General features: G+C 46.6%; 2 protein-coding genes across 9 annotated transcripts in view; one reads left to right on the forward strand and one right to left on the reverse strand.

Annotated features, from left to right (window-relative positions):
- The window catches only part of LOC308595767 (aldo-keto reductase family 1 member B1-like), a 319,272-nt gene that overhangs the window by 150,760 nt on the left and 148,636 nt on the right, over window positions 1–19,876 (forward strand). The gene's annotated exons all lie outside the window — the stretch shown is intronic.
- Window positions 1–19,876, reverse strand: part of CALD1 (caldesmon 1) — a 189,800-nt gene that overhangs the window by 132,577 nt on the left and 37,347 nt on the right. The window contains exon 1 of one of the 8 annotated variants that reach the window (XM_081209943.1): window positions 16,069–16,088. The exons of the other annotated variants lie outside the window; for them this stretch is intronic. The gene's annotated coding sequence lies outside the window, so the exon portion shown is untranslated. Of the gene's footprint in view, window positions 1–16,068; window positions 16,089–19,876 lie in introns of those variants that run through there. 8 annotated transcript variants of the gene reach the window in all.

Consider the following 19,876-nt stretch of genomic DNA (forward strand, 5'->3'; position numbering starts at 1 on the left):
AACTCGGGAAACACTAATATTTGCATTTTGCAGATGAGAGTGCTGAAATCTAGGGCTTCCTTTCGATTCAACCTATAAGGTCAAGAGGGGATCTCGGGCGCAGGGCAAACTTGAGTCTCCACATCACCACCCAGGCTTTTGCTGTGGGCTCCTTATCTTTTTGCTGCAGGCTCCTTATCTTGCACAGGTGACTGTGGCCAGCAAAATGCAGGGTCGGTTAGTAGATTGACATTCTAAGCCATAAGCAAATCTGCCTTTTCTTTAGAGCATGACATTCAATTATCGTTATCTCCCCATGTGTAGCTGCACGCTCAATTAATAGCTGTAAAACCAAATCTTCCTTCATACCTAAATTATCTTAGTGCCTTGCCAAGGATTTGATTTGATTTGATTTGATGTGATTTGCTAAAAAGATTGGAACAGCATAAAGCACAACAGTACAAAGAGCACATTTTGCTCTCCACCGAGGGTGAATCGGGTAGCAGCTTTGGACGGTAGAACCATTCGCAAGGTACAGTGAAGTCCTCTGAACCTATAAACCAGAATTACCAGATCTTTCCCCAGAGTTGTTTAACACACACACACACAAACAAACACACACACACACACACACACACACACACGAGGTAGCATAGGGGGGAAATGATGACAAGATGCACCTTCCACTCCACATGTTTGCATGTGTTTTAAGGGGTCCTTCTGAGGGTTTTGGGTGCAGTCTTCTGTTCATGTAAGCTTCTGCTTCTCCTAGCCACAAGGGGATTGCCAAAGCTTGTCTTGTGCAAATAAGGTGGAGAATGAGACTCCACGGATGGATGGTTAGCAGCCAAACCTGCCATATTTCAAGGAACCTACTGATGACTTTAATTTGAGTCAATGCTGCACTGTTGTTTGGAATAAAAGCTTGTCTTGTGGAGAGACTGTAGATAGACATTATGGGACCAGCCTGTCTATCAGCATCTACTCAGGTGCCCACAAAAGGTCTCACCAAATATCCCTTTATAAATCCACAATGAACAATGTTGGCTCTTCCTACTCAGTTCTTGTTTGCACTGCCTCAGCCTCTCCTACATTGAAGACGCACCCTTAAACAAACCCGCAGCGCACTGGATGCCAGGACTGGACCCTTCTGCTCTGAACAGAGGAGATGTGAAAATAACCTCTCTCTGTGAGTGAACGCAGTGGTGGCTACTGCAGGTGCCCTTTCCCCCTTGATGGGAGAGCTGATGGGAGGCATGCCTGCACCATTTTGTGGCCCTGACTCTGACGTTTTTAGTTAAACTCTGTGAAGAGGTTGCCAGTCAGAGTAAACAGTAGTGAGCTAGACAGACTAATGGCTCAATTTGATATAAGCTGGTCCTTTCACCGACCATGAAAACAAGAAGGTAGAAAACAATAACCATGGGGAAAGCAGGCTTGTATTTTGCCCAGAGACTTAAGATTGGTTCTACACACTGCTGAAGGCCATAAATTATCTTCCTTGATCCCTTCTGATCTAGTCCCCTCCTTCCTTGCATTCTTCATAATGTGCATCCATCACATGGCAGAATGATTCATCTTAAGCACTGTCTTTGTATAAACTTCCCCTACCCCTCCGAAGGATTAATCCCCTTCTCATTCTGATGCCCATGTAATCTAATCTCTCAGAAGACCTTATCAGTGACTGCATGCAGGAAACATGAGAAATATCTAATAAGGGAATTCCTTTCTTTGACCAAACTTATCTTTGAGAAGCTCCAGTCTCTCACTCCCAAAGAGAATCTTGTTAAACAAAAATATAAATCACAGGTTCATTCACAAGTGCATGTACATGGGTATTTTTACTCTGCAAACCCATTCATAGGAAGGGGGACCTTTTTCCAGAGTGGACCCTTTTTACCTGCAGCACAGAGAGCACCCAAGACTTTGTGGTGCATAAGGCAGAAAATCCAGATGACGTCCCCAACCTTCCAAAATCTGCTTCCCGAGATAGACAGCTCCACCCTACCTAGATGTGCCAATTCTAGGGGGCCATAGACACCTTGGCCCCGTCAATATTTGTTGGAAGGGGACTGAGAGCCCTCCATGTTGAGGGGCCTGGTGCACATCATGTGCAAGTAACGTCACACGCACAACATGCCTTGCATGCTGCAGATTCAGTGACTGGCTCCGACAGAGGACTCAACCTCCTCCAGACAATGCGATGTTGTGTGGTGTGCCATGCATGCAATGTTTAATGACAATTTTGTAGAGAAATGGTGCAAAATGTAACCAGTTTGCTTATAGAATGGCCACTCATGCAGTGTTTTGTGGGTGGGTGGGTGGGAAATGCATCACCAAATACTGAGAACAAAGAGGACACAGATTTGCCTAATATTAGCATAATATTGCAAGTTAAGCACACAGCTACAAAACCAAGCAGTGAAATGCTTGTCATTTAAGACACACAATATTAACACTCAGAACTATGTGTGTTTTACTCCTATGCATAAGAATGAGCCTTTCATCATGACAGAGTGTCGTGCCTTCTGTTCACCATTCATTAACAACCCACCCAAGCCCTGTATCTGATTAGGGGAAAGATGTTTGTCTAGGGCTTCTAGGCCAATTTGTTATTTCCAGATCCCTGCCCCCAATGGACCACTTGCAAATTGCTGATGGTCTTGGTAGACCACCTATTTATTTTTCTGCCTGTAATAGCAATTATCAATGCACTATGCTAGATGCTGTGCGTTTTTTAATAGTATTCTTAGTGCTTCTTTTATTACTCATATTGTATCACAAATGGCATCCTATGGAATTCAAATCTAAAATCAATATAAGGCATAAAAAGCAATTAAAATCAAGAATTTAAATACAATATAAGAAATAACAAGCAACAAAAAATAAAAATCAGTATGAGCGTTTAATATGGACATGCCACGGACCAGCTGAATGAAGCTCGCAGCCCAGTTTGGGAACCCCCGATCTAGAATATCTTGGTTTAAAAATTCAGTATGAGTAGCATGGAATTAAGGAATGCAAAGCCAACATGTGAAACAGAAGTGTTTTTCTGACCATGTGCAGAATGCCTTTTCCATATCCATGAGCGACTGCAACCAGATCCAGAATTAGGGACCAAAAGGGTTCCAAACAAGCTTGAGACTTGTCATCTAAAATATCAGCCTCCGGTTCATGCCCCTGCCCAATGTAACACAGTAAACCACAGTAAACTAGGGCTTTCCTTTCATTTCTCAGAAGGAACCCACAGATGTGCTGAACGAAAATGAGGGAGGTTAGGAAATGTTAAGAAGTGCTTCATGAAAAGTAAGCAACTCAACCAGCTCTTTGCTCGTTGGCTGGTGTCCATATTGCCTAATATGGTTAGCAAAATGTTTGACTGGAAGCGAGTGCACGGGCAAGGGCCAAATTTTAACAACTAAGCAGAATGCCAAGGAGCCCTCTGCTTAGGCTCAGGGAAATTGCAGCACAGAGCAGATAACTTGACTGCAGCCCGCCAGTGGTTCTGTGTTACAGAAAGCAGATAGCTTTGTATTCTCCCTGCCATCAGTGAAAAGCAACAGTAAACATCATTTACCATAGAAGGAGTGCAGAGTTAAAAGCTGCTCGACTGTCTTGGGCTATATAAAGGAAGGAAGGACATCTAGGGTGCTCCTGAGATCAGGTGGCCCTCAGGCCAAATTTAGCCCCCACAGGAGTTTTATGGGGCCACATTGAACCAAAATGCAGTAAAATGCCTGCCTGCAGCTTTGATCAAAAAGGAGAGTAGACAGAAACTATTTCACTTTGAGGCAAGCAAAAACATTATCACGAAAAGAATTATCTGAGACATCATTGGGGTTTTTTTGGGGGGGGCGGTTTAGAACCCTTCTGAAAAAGCGGACACTTCTGCAGAATATTCGCTGGTTATTCTAGGCAGCTTGCCACCATTACCACCACTAACGCCCAGGATGGCAAGGAATATGAAATGGTGACTAAATGCCAACCCAGGAACTCAGTAGGTCTTACTTCCAGCAGTTGGGGGGGGCAGAGAGGAGAAGAAAGAAAAAAGCTGTGCTGCTTTTTGCCACCTTTAAGAAACTACGGGAGAATTTTGTCCTCTGTCCCTGAGAATATTCATCAAGATCTCCTCATTCCTCCCCAAAGAATTCTGAGAGGCCATTTTTGCACAGCCTTTACTCAGCAGAAGGATGGGGAAATGGTTTTCAAGTTATAAAAGATGGAAATAGTCTCACATGACCTACATCGTAGTAATTTGCTGAGGAAGGGCTATTACTCCCTGGTAGAGCATCTGCTCTGCATGCAGAAGTTTCCCCTGGTTCAATCCCTGGTCCCACACTAGGCAGGGCTGGGAGTGTCCCTTGCCTGAAATCCTGAACAGCGGCTGCCAGGCAGTGTAGACAATACTGAGTGAGATGGATTGGTGCTCTGACTCAGTATAGGGCAGCTTCCGAAGTTCCTATTGAATGCCCAAACATCCCTGCTGTATGAACTGTGAAGATCACAGTGCAAAACTGGTTCTGATAGCTGGGAATTTCCCTTTGGACTAGCTGACTCTTGTCACCCCCCTATAAAAACAACAGACCATGCAAATACCTTGACATTCAGAATGTTTCTCCTCTTATCTGTTCCATGGGAAGCATTGCAATAATCTGCTTAGGCAATAACATTCTGAAATGGCTGGAATGCTCAGAAGTCCCAGCAAATTTTAGGTATGTCAAAAATTCCCTCCAGCCTAGGAAACCAGAATTTTTGTCACCCCTATGTGTGGGTCACTTCTAGTGCCAGCTGCTGGGGAGAAATGATGGGAGGGGACAATTGCCTTCATGTCCAGCTGGTGGTCTTCTCAGAGGCATCTGGCTAGACACCGTGGGAAACATGATGCTGCTCTCTGTCAGAGTAGATCTGAATGGAGAGCCTATGTCCCCCAGATGTTGCAGGACCACAACTCCCATCATCCCTGGTCAATGGGCATGCTCATTGGGTTGATGGAGTCCAACAACATCTGGAGGGTCACATGTTTCCCACCTTGAGAGCATCAAGAGTGGTCATAGGTTCATTCTTTTCTTTTATCATTACATCACATTGTTGGGCCAGGGCTGTTTTGATTCAGTTCACAGGAAGTAATGAAGAAAGCACTTGACAACAATGGCCTATCAGTCTCGATGTATGTGCCTTCCCCAGCGTCTTTTGGATGGCCATGAAAACAGTGACCATAGAAGCATCAGGGCCAACCCAAGACATTTAGCTACCTGAGGCAAAGGAAAAGATGGCGCCCTCCATCATTCCATGGGCAGAAGCGGACCAGACTGGCAGGTGAGCTGGGAGAACATCCAACACCACATCTGAGGGTATCAAGCTTGCTTAGAGGGCGTGCACACACAGAGAACTCCAACATTTCTATGCCACTCACCGGGCCCCAACATCCATTGCCTGGGGTAATCGCCTGCATCTGCCTAATGGTCGGGTCGGCATCAGGAAGCATGTCATGCATTTGCTAAGCTAGCACAGTGTGCTTCCTCCAGTCCACCCCTAGTCCAGGGAAATTGGGCAGCTCCTTGGAACTGAAGATTAGGCGATGGAAGGCTGATACACAGCCTTCTTTTCTGCAGTGCAGACCTGATGCCTTCTGTCTTGTGGAACACTAGCATTTCACAGATGAAAACAGGGACACACTTCTAACACAAAGCATCGCTGCTCCCGAGCTTCAACTCCTGCATTATGCACTACTGAAGGCTCCAAGCCATCCACTACATTCCCTTTGCAGTTGCCTGTTCCATGCTGTTTCAAAAGCCAATGTGTTTTTTAAAAAAAAAGTTATGCCAGAAAAACATTAGCCCTTTTTATACATTTCTCTCTCTCTCTCTCTCTCTCTCTCTCTCTCTCTCTCTCTCTCTCTCTCTCTCTCTCTCTCTCTCACACACACACACACACACACACACACACACACACTGCACTTCCAGCTGCATGAAGGGAAGAACAGGACCATGCTTGTTAGCCCTGCCCCATCTCACAGTGCCTTTGCTGACTCCATTGCCTTCCTTGCCCTGGAGGGCAAACATCTGCAGTGGGAAGGCAGCTGTACTCGTCGATGATCCTTGCATGATTCCCAATGCTGGTGCAGGGAGCCTCCAGGTGTGGGGTTCATTCTGCACTGCAGATATTCAGCCCCAACTGATGACATGCAATAGGTCTCCAGAAATGTGAGAGAGGGAGGGAGGGAGGAGGCTGGCTGGCTGGCTGGCTGGCTGGCGTACACACTCTCCCTCTTGTGATGGGAACCACAAAAGGAGGAATACAGCTGAAAGTGTCCTGCAATCTTATCAGAATGGGGTTCTCTGGTGAGTGAGTGAGTGAGTGAGTGAGTGAGTGAGTGAGTGTTGACATGTGTCTGCATTTGAGTAAGCAGCCTGGGAGCAGGATAGCAGGAGGAAAACTTGCCTCCACATTAGCCAGTCTGTGTGTTGAGATCAAGGGAGTGCCCCTACTATGAAGAGCATGGTAAGGGTGACTGAGGAGGGGGCCTTCTCAGTGGTGGCACCATGTTTCTGGAACACCTTTCCCTGGAAAGCCTTGCCTGGCACCTATTTTACCCAGTTTTCAGAGTCAAGTTTTGTTAGTTAAGGGTGTTGCTTTTGCTACTTTTTACCCACTGCTTTGTGCTTTCATTTACTAACTTGTTTTGATTCTCGTTTCATTTTCATGGTGTGAACCGCCCTGATTTCCATAGGCCTGGGGCAGGAGGTGAACAATGCAAGCCTACACCTGTCTACTGGGAGATAAGCAACCAGGACTTATTCCCAGATCAGCCCACACCTCTAAAGATTTCAGAGGAACAGCAGGGTAAAAATGAAATCAGTCAGTCAGTCAGGACTGCGGCCTCATATCTGAAGGCTGACATTTGTAGCAGATCAGAGTAGAGCTGCTTATAGACAACCTGTTTACGAAGCATTCGCCCTGATTTGCTACCACACTTTCCAGTGCATTTTCCCAACATTCTCCTTGCTGTTTGTTTGAAAGTCCAGGTTTTTGTGTAAGAGCACCAAGACCACTTTAACTGAGCCACCTAAATTTGCTGGTATGCAGTTTAATCCTACCTACAAAATAGCAACTGTCTGGAAAAAGCCTGGCAAAGCGTCCCCCCCACCCCAACCCACAAATAAAACAACAACAACAACCAAGGATGAAATAGGAAAGTGATTTAACAAGGTCGAGAGAAATAAGCCCCATCCCTAGTAAACCAGTAAACCATCCCTGAGAGCCAGTGTGGTATAGTGGTTAAGAGCGGTAGTCTCCTAATCTGGTGAACCGGGTTCGCGTCTCCGCTCCTCCACATGCAGCTGCTGGGTGACCTTGGGCCAGTCACACTTCCTTGAAGTCTCTCAGCCTCACTCACCTCACAGAGTGTTTGTTGTGGGGGAGGAAGGGAAAGGAGATTGTTAGCCGCTTTGAGACTCCTTAAAGGGAGTGAAAGGCGGGATATCAAATCCAAACTCTTCTTCTTCTTCTTCTAAACAGGGATAGCTGGAGTGCAAGTTTCAATCCTGTATCATTGACCCCTCCCCAGCTGCTACCTTCCTTTCTGAACACCTGCAGTAATGCAAATCCCACACATTGGCTTGATCTGCGCCTGTCTCCAAAGCAGGTACATGTCATCGTGACATTCCTCAATTCTAAAGGGTTGCTGCCAAAGTGCAATCGTGCAATGAAAAGGGGTGACGGGGGGGGGAACCCTAGTAGCTATTTAAGAGAGAGAAAGGGAGGGAGATTTGCATCAAGTGCTGACACAGCAACCTGCTGGAAGTCACTCACTGTTGTGGCAAACTCTTCCACCTGGCAGCTGAGAGAAAAAGCCTTGGAAAAGATTCCTCCTGCTTCCCGCAGCCAACTCGGGCTAGCCCGAGGGCGTAGAAAACTGAGAATTGCTGGCTTTGCTACATGCCCAACAATATCATTATTATAATGGTCTGTGGCAGCAGCCGCCATAGTCATAACTTTCCGCAGAGAAACAATGGCGACTATTGAACTCTAATTACTGCCTCTGCGCTTGCCTGCCTGCCTGCCTGTGTGTAACTAGAGGAGGTCAAAAAGGGACAGGGGAGAGCAAGGGAGGAGGAGGAGGAGGAGGAGTGGAGCCAAGACACGTTTCGGAGGAAAGGGAGATGTCAACACAGCTTGACTTAAAAGACAGACAGCCTGGGGCAGTGGTGAGAAGGCAGGGCTAGGACAGGGAAGGCTCAGGTTCAAACCTTCCCCTCCATCCCCATCCAGGAAGCCTGTTGAGGGACTTGGGGCCAATAAACATCGCTCAGCCCAAACCTTACAGAGTTGTTGTGGGCATGGGGAGAAATGCCATGTGCACCACTGTGTGAATTCATTTGGAGGATGGAATCAGCAGAGGCTGGTCCATTTGGGTTGATGGGCAACTGCTCCACCAATGCCAGTATGTCCTCAGGCAGCCTCCACCTGCCTATCTCCCTGCTTACAACCAGTCCAGGGGGTTGCACGGGCTATCAGCTACCTCCTCCTCCTTAGCCTCAAGTGTTGCCTTTGCAGAATGCAGAAGGAAGATGTGCTTGTCACCTTTAGCTCCACCTACTGTTGGCCTCCTACCTTACACCCCTGCCAGTTCCAATAGACATAAGCCACTATTAGGTGGAATAAAGACATCATAATAATTTATGGAGGATAAAAGATTTCCCTTTTTTTGTATTTGCTGGGCAAGATAGCAGTCAGCAGAGGAAACAAGGGGAGAGACTCACTGAGGTTCCCCACTCCCCCTGTGTCATTTTCCACTGGAAGTATCGCTGTGGTTCCAGCACTTAGCCTGAAGTTGGGGAAGGGTCTCTTCTGCCTTCAAGGGAGCTTGGTATCAACTGTCCCTACATTCCTGCCCCCAAAGGAGAAGTGGTCCCCCACCCCGCCACTTTGAGGGCTGCCAGTCGATGAAAATAAGGCTGTAAACAGAACTGAAGTGGGGTGAGCAGAAATGAGGTCTGCCCAGCCTCAGTTCTGTGTGCAAGAATTCCAATGTGGGTGCTCACATGCAGGGGCGGAGGAAGGGGGCAGTGTGGGCGGGTCATTCCAGGTGTCATCACTGAGGGGGGTGACATTCGACGCACTGCCCGCCCGTGACTCCCAAGCCTACCCTGAGCCATGGGGGGAAGGGGAGGAGCTGTGCCGCCTTACCGGCAGCCTTCCCCCCTTTCCCCTTCATTTTGACAGCTTGGGGAGGCTTGGGAGTCGTGGGTGGGTGGCACGCTGCTGCCCCATGCTCCTGGGCTGCTTCCGGGGGGGAGCTGTTAGGATATAGTTCCATTCCACCTTAAAAGGAGCAGGCATGACTGGTGTGTCACATGTCTGTTTACTTCCAGCACTTGCTGGGAACTTCCGTTTGTATATAGCTTTTGTGTTACTGCTGTTTTGCTCGAGACAAAGGGAAGCAGACATGTTTTCCTCTGTTCCTGAACTATGCTGAGTGAAATGCTGTACATTATGCTTACACATTTCTCTGTCCGCCTCTTCTGCTGTGAGAAGATTTATACACTCTGCTGATAGAGCGTGCACGGGTCTCTAAACGTATCTGAGGCTCATGTCGCTAATTGATGCTGTTCCAAGGGAGACCGGCTGCCGGCCGGTGGCTGCAGCCAGCTGGGGGCCTGCCTGTTGCCCCCGTCTCCCCGGCAGTATCCCAACAAAAGCCTCACCCAAGCTGTCAAAAGGAAGAGGGAAGGGAGGAAGGCAGCTGGCATAGTGGAGTGGCTCCCTCCCCCCCCCCCGCCCTGCCATGGGCAGCTCACTCCGCCTCCATGGGCGTCTCGCCCCCTGGAACACTTACCCTGCCCCAATGGCCCTGTCCCTGGGTACACAGCCTCTGCTCACATGGTCAAATACAGAGTTCAAAAGGAATGAAAGCCCAGTGGTACATGATGTTAAAATGTGTTTCGATTTAATGCACTTGAAAAGAATTAATATGCACCAATAGGGGTGGGGCTGATCATTTACAGCAGGAGTGAGAGACCTCAGGATGAGGAAGTGGAATTGCGGCCCCCAGGCTGTTCTGTCTGGCCCCCAGAACTCTCCCCAGGCGACAGCTCCTTTCTAATTGCACCCACCATTTTTTACACCTGGCTGGATTTTTTTCCTCCTGGGTGGAGGATAGAGAAGGATGTATGAGTGTGTGCAGAAACTTGAAAAACGTCCGAAGGTAACATTTACACTTACTGCTCTACCAACTTTTGCCTCAGGCCCCTCCCACTCCCGAAATGTGGCCCCAGAATATGTGGCCCCTGGGCTGCAAAGGGTTAGCCACCCCTGACGAACAGAATCAGACACAGAGCAGAGATTTAATCCTTTCCTCCCTTGCTGCAGTCCTGAACAAAATACTTCCCTGCTCACGTCAGAGCAACTCAGCCAATTGCAGCTAGATGGGTTTATCCTGAGACTTTCTCCTGCTCAAGCCCAGTGTGGCATTTGGAAAGGAAGGAAAGAAAATTGAAGGGGGGGAAGCAGATGGAAGCAGAAATATTTCGGAACCTCGCAGCCTGCCATCTAAAAGAGCCTCATGAGGCAACGGGATGTGGCTCACACACCTCCGAATCCATCCTTTGCTTACAACATTTGCTTACAATGCATTTCCAAGATCTTCTAAAGCCTCTGGGAAGAGGATTCCACAATTGCAGAAATTAGCTCCAAGTTTCTCATCTGTGCCCAATTTTTCCCCCCAGTCATAGAAAGCAGATTTTTTCAACCACATTCTTTTATGCCAAGAAGCAACACAGATGAGAGACAATGGCCACACACACCCCATTTCAACAAAGCTTTCCATTGCGTGCCAAAATAATAACCCACAGCGCTCGGCATGCGTACCGTAGCGGTCAAGTTACATGAAATGCAAGGAATTGCTCAGAAATGTCATACTAATGCATTGTGGCTTGATTGTTTTCTGAAAATGGTCATTTTGCTCCTTGCTGTATGTACAGAAAAAGCAGGCTTGGAACAAAGACATTGAAGGCGAGGAGTGGAGAGAAAATGTCCAAGTTTGGTTCTTTGTTGTGAACCAGTTGCTTGGGCCAAAGGGAATTGGGGCTTAATTAAACTCATTATTTATTGGAAGATGAATGCATATACCCATGCGTGAAGGGAGAATCCAATTCACTTTTGTTCTGGGATGTGCCTTCCTGGGGTCAAAACCATCAAGAGCTCTTACCCAGTAGTATAAGCAGCTGGGGCTTGTGTGGAAGACACGAAACATTTCGCCCCACTCAGTGTGGCATCTGAGGTATGGCTGGCATCAGTAGTGGGCAAAGTCAAGAAATTTGCCAGGGCCTAGAAGATGTTCAGGGGGTTACCAGTGATCCCCACCACCATCAAAATCTCTGTCTACATGCCCACATGGGCAGTGTGACGGAGTTCCTATTTGACCCAAGCAGGAGGAATCTCCTGTGTGATTGCAGACATGGATTACTAGGCAACAGAAATACATTAAATGAAAGGAGCTGCGTAGAAGTAAGACCTGGAACTCCTTCCAGGCTCAAAGGATTCGAGGCTGGCTATGGTCATTAAAGGATGGCAGGAAACTCCCACTGCCTTTGCTTCTTGTTGGAAGACCTGGCTCTAGATTGGGGCAGGGGTGGACGATGGGCTGTTTCCCCACAGCTTACCAAGCCAGAGCTGACCAGGACCTGAATAAAACGAGACTGAGAGGAGATATAATAGCCATCTTCAAATATCTCAAGTGCTGTCACGTGGAAGATGGTGCAAGCTTGTTTTCTCCTGCTCTGGGGGGGGGGGGGCAGGGCTTGACCCAACGGCTTCAAGTTACAAGAAAGGAGATTCTGATTAAACATCAGGAAGAACTTTTCTGACAGGAAGAGCTGTTTGAGGCTGTGGACTCTCATTCCTTGGAGGTTTTCAAGCAGAGGTTGGATGGTCATCTGTCATGGATGCTTTAGCTGAGATTCCTGCATTGCAGGGGTTTGGACAAGACTTAGTTCCTTCCAACTCTACAATTCTATGACCTCCAAGATCCTGTGCCATTTGGGCCCCCTGGTAGTAACCACTCTCCAGTGGCCGGCCTTACCCTACCACTCACACTTTCTCAAGAGCTTACCTGGCAGCAGAAGGGCAATGAGCCAGGAGCAGTCACTTGGCTCCCGGTCCACTACAGTACCACTGCTGGCCAGCAAACCCACCAATGAGTAGCAGGAGTGAGGAGCGTGGGTGACGTCAGCAATAGGGAGAAATCTGTTACCTTCACATTTTAATATGAGCCTACCTAATCTGTACCCCCAAGCAAGAAAGCATTCCAATACAGCAATCCCCCATAATCTCCCGTTTCCTTCCAAAAAAAACCAACCCTCAAGGTGCTGTACACAGTTCTTCCCTCCCCATTTTATCCTCACAACAACCCTGTGAGGTAGGTTAGTGACTGGCTCAAGGTCGCCTAGAGAACTTCATGGCTGAGTGGGGATTCAAACCATAGTCTCCCGGGTCATAACACCCTTAACTGTAACACTTCCAAGCAAATGGATTGCTTCATCAGCTATTGCTTCTCAGAGTCTGCTTACACACGAGAGCTCATGTGGTTGAGACAACCACACTCTCTTCTGTTGCTATTCACTGCAGGGCTCGCCATACTGTCTCCTGGGTTGCATTATACTTCATGCATCCTGTCTGGAGCAGGTTTTGAACAGGAAATATCTGCTGGAGGTAAGCAGCTGTGCCAGTTTGGAGGAGAGAGGAAAAACAGCAGCTGAATGAAAAAGAGACAGAGGAGGACTACTGGAGGAGGGAATACTTTGATTTATTTTTACAGTGGTACCTCGGGTTACAGACGCTTCAGGTTACAGACGCTTCAGGTTACAGACTCCGCTAACCCAGAAATAGTACCTCAGGTTAAGAACTTTGCTTCAGGATGAGAACAGAAATCGTGCTCCGGCGGAGCGGCGGCAGTGGGAGGCCCCATTAGCTAAAGTGGTGCTTCAGGTTAAGAACAGTTTCAGGTTAAGAACGGACCTCCGGAACGAATTAAGTACTTAACCCGAGGTACCACTGTACATCAAAAATCTTGCATAGATGGTTCGTTTTCTTAGCACAACTTTTAGAAGCGGGTGGGTATGCTAGCGGCGGTGAAACTGTGGCCTTCCAGATGTTGCTGAACTACAACTCCTACAACTACAGATGTTTCATAACAGTTAGATAGGAATCTGGAGGCCCAAACTAGACACGATTAGGCCAACCAGCCTACCCCGAACCTCTCAACTGGCTGCCCCCTTGCACATATGTCTCACAGCGTTAGGTAGAGTTTGCTCTCAAATAATCCTGCATGACTGCAGTCTTAACCAGAGTGACATCAAAAACCTGGCATGTTGTTTTTTTGCAGGGTGGGTGGGGGGAGAACCTCTTTAGGAGTTATTTTAGTACTTTAGGCCTATTTTTACATAGTTTCATTGGCAAGGCTTTCAATACATTTTTGTGGGACAACAGCCTGCGGCAAACATCTAGCCCACGAGCCAACATAAACAGTGCATTTATAACTTTTGAAAACAGAAGAATCTGGTGACAGAAATCTAAATCTGAGCCTATGCATACAAATTAGCATATGCAAATCTGAAGCCAACCTGTGTCCTCTGTTTTGGCAATGCATGTATTTTCTCTTTTCTTGCACGGGGGAAAGACCATTGTTATGTGGAAGAGCATTTGCCTTACACGCAGAAGAGCCCAAGTTCAATCCCAGGCACTTCCAGACAGGGCTGGGAGAGACTCCCTGTCTGAAATCCTGCAGTGGCTACCAGTCAGCACTGGCAATACTGAACTAGACACACCAACTGGTCTGACTCCTTGCAGGGAGCAGACAAATCTTTCTCTTGCTCTATGGCAGCCTTTCTCAACCTGTGGGTCCTCAGATGCTATTGAACTACAACTCCCATCACCCCTAGCTAGCAAGGCCAGAGCTCAGGGATGATGGGAGTTGTAGTCCAACAACATCTGGGGACCCACAGGTTGAGAACTGCTGCTCTATGGCATTCAGATTGAGGTTGTTTCATTGAGGACTTCCCCCCACCCAAGGGCTTCTCTCACGCCTCTTCCTCATAGGCTGCGACCAGGATGAACTTAAGCCACACACCCAAGCTCTAGGTCAAGAAAGGGGAACCTGTGGCCCTGCAGATGCTGTTGTTCCACCATGGCCAACAAGAGTTGTAATTCAGGGCTGGCCCACCCATGAGGTGGTGAGGTGACTGCCTCAGGTGGCAAAATCCTCATGGGCAACAGATCCCAATGTAGATAGTTATTCAGGCCAAGTTCACCCATGAGGCAAGGCAAAGCTGCTGCAAGATCCACCAGGACAGCAGATCAAATGTTTACCTTTCTTTCCCCCCCTTGGTCCTGATGTAGATCTTCCCTCATCCCTTTTTCCTTGTGGGAAGAGAGTCTGCCTCAGGTGTCAAAATGTCTTGGGCTAGTCCTATGCAGAAGATGCCAAGTCACCCATTTAGGTCTTTCATTCCCTTGTCTACCATCCACCATGTATTGCTGTTCTTTCACCACAGAACTATATGGTTTCCTTCAAAAGGAGGGCCAATGCTTCTGTTGCTCACACTCGGGAAGAAGTGCAGGCCACAGCCAAAAAAATTATAAGAAACATACATATCCATCGTGGAACTCACTAACTCTTTCCCATAAACATCATCTGTTTAAATTCCCGTGCCACAGGGATGCATGTGGCACTCTAGTTTTGAATAACTATCCTTTTTCAATGCATACTTACAAGTCCCAACAGGACTGGCTCTGCATTTCAGCTGCCCATTAAAATATTATAGTTGAAAATACAAGTTCTTAATCGGTGCTGGGTTTTCTTCATTTAACACTTGGGAGACGGACAGCCCAGAAAAGCTCAAATGCTCAGAATAAAATCCAAAACATGTGAAAATCTCCTGGGTCCAAGCTGCATAACCAATCTTTTAAAAAGTTCAGCCCAGGTTCATGAAAGGTTCACACAACCTTTTTAAAACAACAACAATAATAATAAAGCTTAACTATACTGAAGGGGAAGGGGTGTGTGTGTGTGTGTGTGTGTGTGTGTGTGTGTGTGTACACGCTTCAATAGGACCAGGAGAGCAAGGTTAGAAAGATCAAAAGCTTCATGTTTTTGTAAGTGAGGGAACTGGACATCCATGAAGAGATTGGGAAAGACAGGCAAGTCATAGGCTTGAACCAAGGGTGAAAGGGTATCAGGTGAGACTGAGGTAAATTTGTGACCTATCAATATAATCGCTGAAGTGTAAAGCATTAGCACCAATCCTGAAACAAGCTATACAAGTGCTTTCCCCTGACTTTGCTAACTTGCTTCAGGATCAATGCTTACTTCGTTACTCTTTGACAGTTACACCAATCGCTTGCAAAGTTACCTCAGTGATGGATCTAGAATAGGGTTGAATCAAAAGGGGTGTGTGTTTTTTCTCAAAAGCTTTCCATAGCAACAAAAACTGCCACCCTTTCAGATCTTTTGAAGAAAACTTTTATTAACGGTGTGCCTATAGCATAGGTTGAGACTTAGAGGATTTCCATATGGACTGTTTATTGAGCATTCATCCTGATATGTGTTCACAATATTTGCACTGAAGTTAAATGACATCTGCTGTTTATTGGGCATTCATTCTTATTTTGTACAGAGATTACATGATATCACATCAAGTGATGGTTACCCTGCACTTTTCAGTTCATTTTCCTTTCACTTTCCTTGCTGCAAAAAGTCTAATTTGGTTGTGGGAGGCAGGTTGCTTGTGCAAGAGCCCCAAATCCATCTTAATTGTGCAGGTATATGTTTGAACCCCACCTGCAAAATACCAATAGCCTGGAAACAGTCTCAGTCACACCTTTCCACTCTTGCAGGTCCGTCAATTTTAGTCTCTGCCTCTTTAGGACACTTACATGCTATAGGATTGTTCATTACTTGCATATATATTTTTCCTGGACCCTTGTCTAAGTACCAAAAGCTGTGTCTTCATACCAAAAGCATCTATTCCTTGGAAACATATCAAGGTTAGGATATTCTGCGATGGCGTTGGGAAGCAGAATTGCTCTTACCGTCAGGTAATTCTCTCTGGTGTTAACCTATGTTCACACCTGCCTTCTTTAGTTCAAAAACCACTGCTTCTACATCAGCGAATCAGCACTGAACTGCCATTCCAAACTGGAGATTCTGGAGCTATCAATCTACGTGTCTCGGGTCTGCATGATCCTATGGGAAAAGACAAAAATGTTTGGACCTCTTTAGGTTTCCAAGGGGTGTGGCTAAGTGCAGCATGATCAAAGTTCATAAAAAGGTGTTTGGTATGGAGAAAGTGAACAGAGAGAAGCATGTCTCCTTCTCTTAGTAGAACTTAGAATGATCCAATGAAACAGATTAGTACTCTGCACAACACATAATTTAGGGAGTTGAGCACAGAGGGCCATAGGTTAGTGGCAGAGCATCTGCTTTCCATGCAGGAGGCCCAAAGTTCAGTCCCCAGCACTTCCAACTAGGGCTGGGGATGTTGTCAGGAATGAGCCAGCTCCAAGCGAAGGTTTGCAGCCAACTGCAGAAAGCAGCCAGGAACAGAGAGGCTTAGATGTTAGCCAGACAGGGGAGAGCTGGCAGCTGCAGACTTCGGCTCTTCCTGACCTTGACGGGCAGGCTGATAATGTAGTAGCTGAGAGCAGGCTAGAACACAGCCAAAGCTCACCGGAAGCACAAACTGAAGCGAACAAACTCAGAGACAGCCTCTCAGGAAGAGGTTGGAGATGATCCACTAAGTCCAAAGAGTCGGTGAATGGGAGGGTTACTAGACAGGAAGCAAAACAAAAGATGTAAGGATCGTAAGTTCAATATCTTCTGTTGACGCTGGAAGGAGTCTTCAGAAGGGTCATCCTGAGTAATGATGCCCGAGGCTTTGTCAGAGCTGTCCGGAGCATTTTTACAATAAATCCTCTTTTTTAATTACCTACACTTACTGTGCTATCAAGCTGGGAACCTGGACTCCTGACAGATGTCCTCTTGTCACAAAGCATGGAGATCCTTTGTTACTAACCATGAGACCTTGGGGTCTCAAACTACAGTAGTGCCCTGTGAAATGCCTAAATCCGATGCCCTCCTTGCCTCTTGCCTTGCATCATAGTTGCAGAGCCCCCGAGGCCCCGCACCCAGTGTGACAAAACCGGTCGCGCTCCCCTAAAAATCCACCTCCGACTGCCAAGCACCGTAGACAATACTGACCCAGTGCCAGATTGACGTATAAGCTAAACAAGCAATAGCTTAGGGCCCCACTCTCTTGGGGGCCCCCCAAAAAAATTGAAGAAGAAAAACCTTGGCTGTACATTTCCAAAATATAAGGTCATAACCTTATGACCGCTGCTCCATAGTTATTGCTGTAATACAATTCCATTCACCATATAGATGGGTTGATGAAGCATTTCTGTATCCTTCTGTTGTGCTGAAGAAGAATTCTACGAAACAGTGGGTATATCCGGAATCACTGTTCTGTTCACTACGTCTGTTTGCGGACCACTTCGGCAGCGTTGGACGCCATAAAACAAAGCTTTACGGCTTGTTTTCACCAGATAAGAATCTGACCTATTGCTTCTTTCAGAGACTTGCATAGTCTACAAAGACTTTCAGAGACTTATAAGACTTTATTTGGTTCCACATTTTCAAGAGAATCCGTCTAGGCCAGCATCCTGATTTCACAGTGGCTGAGCATATGCCTGTGGGGGAACCCGCCAGCAGAATTCAAGCACCAGAGCGCTCCTGTGGGTGGCAGAAGGAGCTGCAGTGAAAAGTGCCCCACAGTAAACCCCCATGAAAAATGGGTGCTTCAGTTTCCTATGTGCCAGGGGCCACCTGTGCTGTATTATTAGTATTTTAGTATTAGTATTATTAATTCATTTTATATACTCAGGTTAAGTACTTAATTCGTTCCGGAGGTCCGTTCTTAACCTGAAACTGTTCTTAATCTGAAGCACCACTTTAGCTAATGGGGCCTCCTGTTGCCGCTGCGCCGCCGGAGCACAATTTCTGTTCTCATCCTGAAGCAAAGTTCTTAACCTGAAGCACTATTTCTGGGTTAGCAGAGTCTGTAACCTGAAGTGTATGTAACCTGAAGCATATGTAACCTGAAGCGTATGTAACCTGAGGTACCACTGTACTGTCCTTTCTCAAAAGATCTCAGGGCAGTGTACAACATTAGAAATACATTACAAAACATCAAGGACGGAAACATAATAAAAACCTAGTAGAAAGCATACTGACAGAGAAGCCTAATAGTAAAATAACCATAATAATAGCAGCCCCCCCCCCCACTTTCACGGGCCATGGCGATTTGACTGAAGTGGTGGGCAGCTTCTTATGTTTATTTTTATTTTTTCATGTGGCATATTGAAGACTAAGTCTTGTTGTATTGCTAAAAGGTCTACAGTAAACCAGAGTGAGACCCGTAGGATGTACGTGAAAGTTGGAAAGATCGGGGGGAGACTTTAAAGAGCGTGTCTTGCGGGTGGGAAGGGTGATAGATTGGCTAGAAGGCAAGATATCAAAGGGCTGGATATCACGCCATGTTTGTTTTGCAAATCTCCAGCCGAAACATTTCAGAGGAATTATGAAAAATGAAATGAATCATTGTGTGGAGGGAGACGGAGGGGAGATGCCACATTATTGGTTCCCACTGTGCCTTTGGCTTTCGCAGAAGGCAGATTTGCTCTGCAGCCTTCCCAAGGACGTGTTCAGCATTCCATACATTTTGTTTTATATCACTAACGTCTCATAATGAAAATCCAGTTAAAAGGGGGAAAAGTGGGCAGTAGGGTAGATTATAAATCTACTTATGATACAGAAAGTGTGTTGTTGTCCGGGGGGGTGGGAAGGACCGCTGGATATTGAAACAGCACCCTCCATGCATAAGAGAGCTATATCATCATACATAGGGGAACCTGGAGGTTTGCAAAAAAAAATTATCTTTATTGGAGGGTGGGGAAAGCAAATCAGGGGAGACTGCACATGCTCAGTGGCCACTGGTTTGCTGACTGGCTGTTGAGGGAAGGAGGGAAAACTAGATGGAGAGGGAAGATGCAATGGAGTATCCTGGGAGAGGACACAGCTAGCTGCCTGGCTACTACTTTGGACAGGAGCTACAATGCTTTGTCCAGGTCCTGTTTGCACAAGTACTAATTAGAACTTGGCTTTTATCAAGCTACAAATATAAAACTTGATGTTTTGTTCTTTCAAGCCTGACTTTGGCCCAAACACTTTGTGGAGGTGGGGGAGGGGGAGCCACGTGATTCAACTTGCCGCTCTTATTTTGAAGAAAAACAGCTGCGGTGACCCATTCTTGATCTGGGTGAGAGTCCCATACCAGTTTCCTGCTGGAGGTTACTATGAAGCCCCTACCCTTTAATGCCATACACACACACATGCACCCTGTGTGCTAATTTCATTTTTTAAAGTAGCAAGTTCATTTTTTTTTTATAAAAACGTTGTCACTTATGTACACATTTCGCCAAAGTGCATGACTTCCATCAAAATTCCTCAGATGCTCTGTCCAAGCAGAAACCTCCAGTTTGCTCTCAAATTTTGCTTGAAGCAAACTTCCTTGCTTACCCTACCGAAGCACATGCAATTGCTTCCATCGTTGCCATGGCCCTTACTCAAAAACCCAAATGTGCCCAAGGAGCTAAAAAAAAAGGTTGTTTCCTCAGTGGTTAGGGTAGGTCAACATCCTCCAGCCTGTAAAATGTTCCAGAAGAATGTGGGAAATTCCTGGGCAGTATTCAACCTACACATCCTACCTGTGCAAGGATTTCTGCTTGTGAAATGGGATTCTCCCTCCACCCTCCCCAAATCTGTTCTAGAGGGGTAAAGGTA

This window comes from Podarcis bocagei, assembly GCF_964188305.1.
Source record: "Podarcis bocagei genome assembly, chromosome: 10".
NCBI lineage: Eukaryota > Metazoa > Chordata > Lepidosauria > Squamata > Lacertidae > Podarcis > Podarcis bocagei.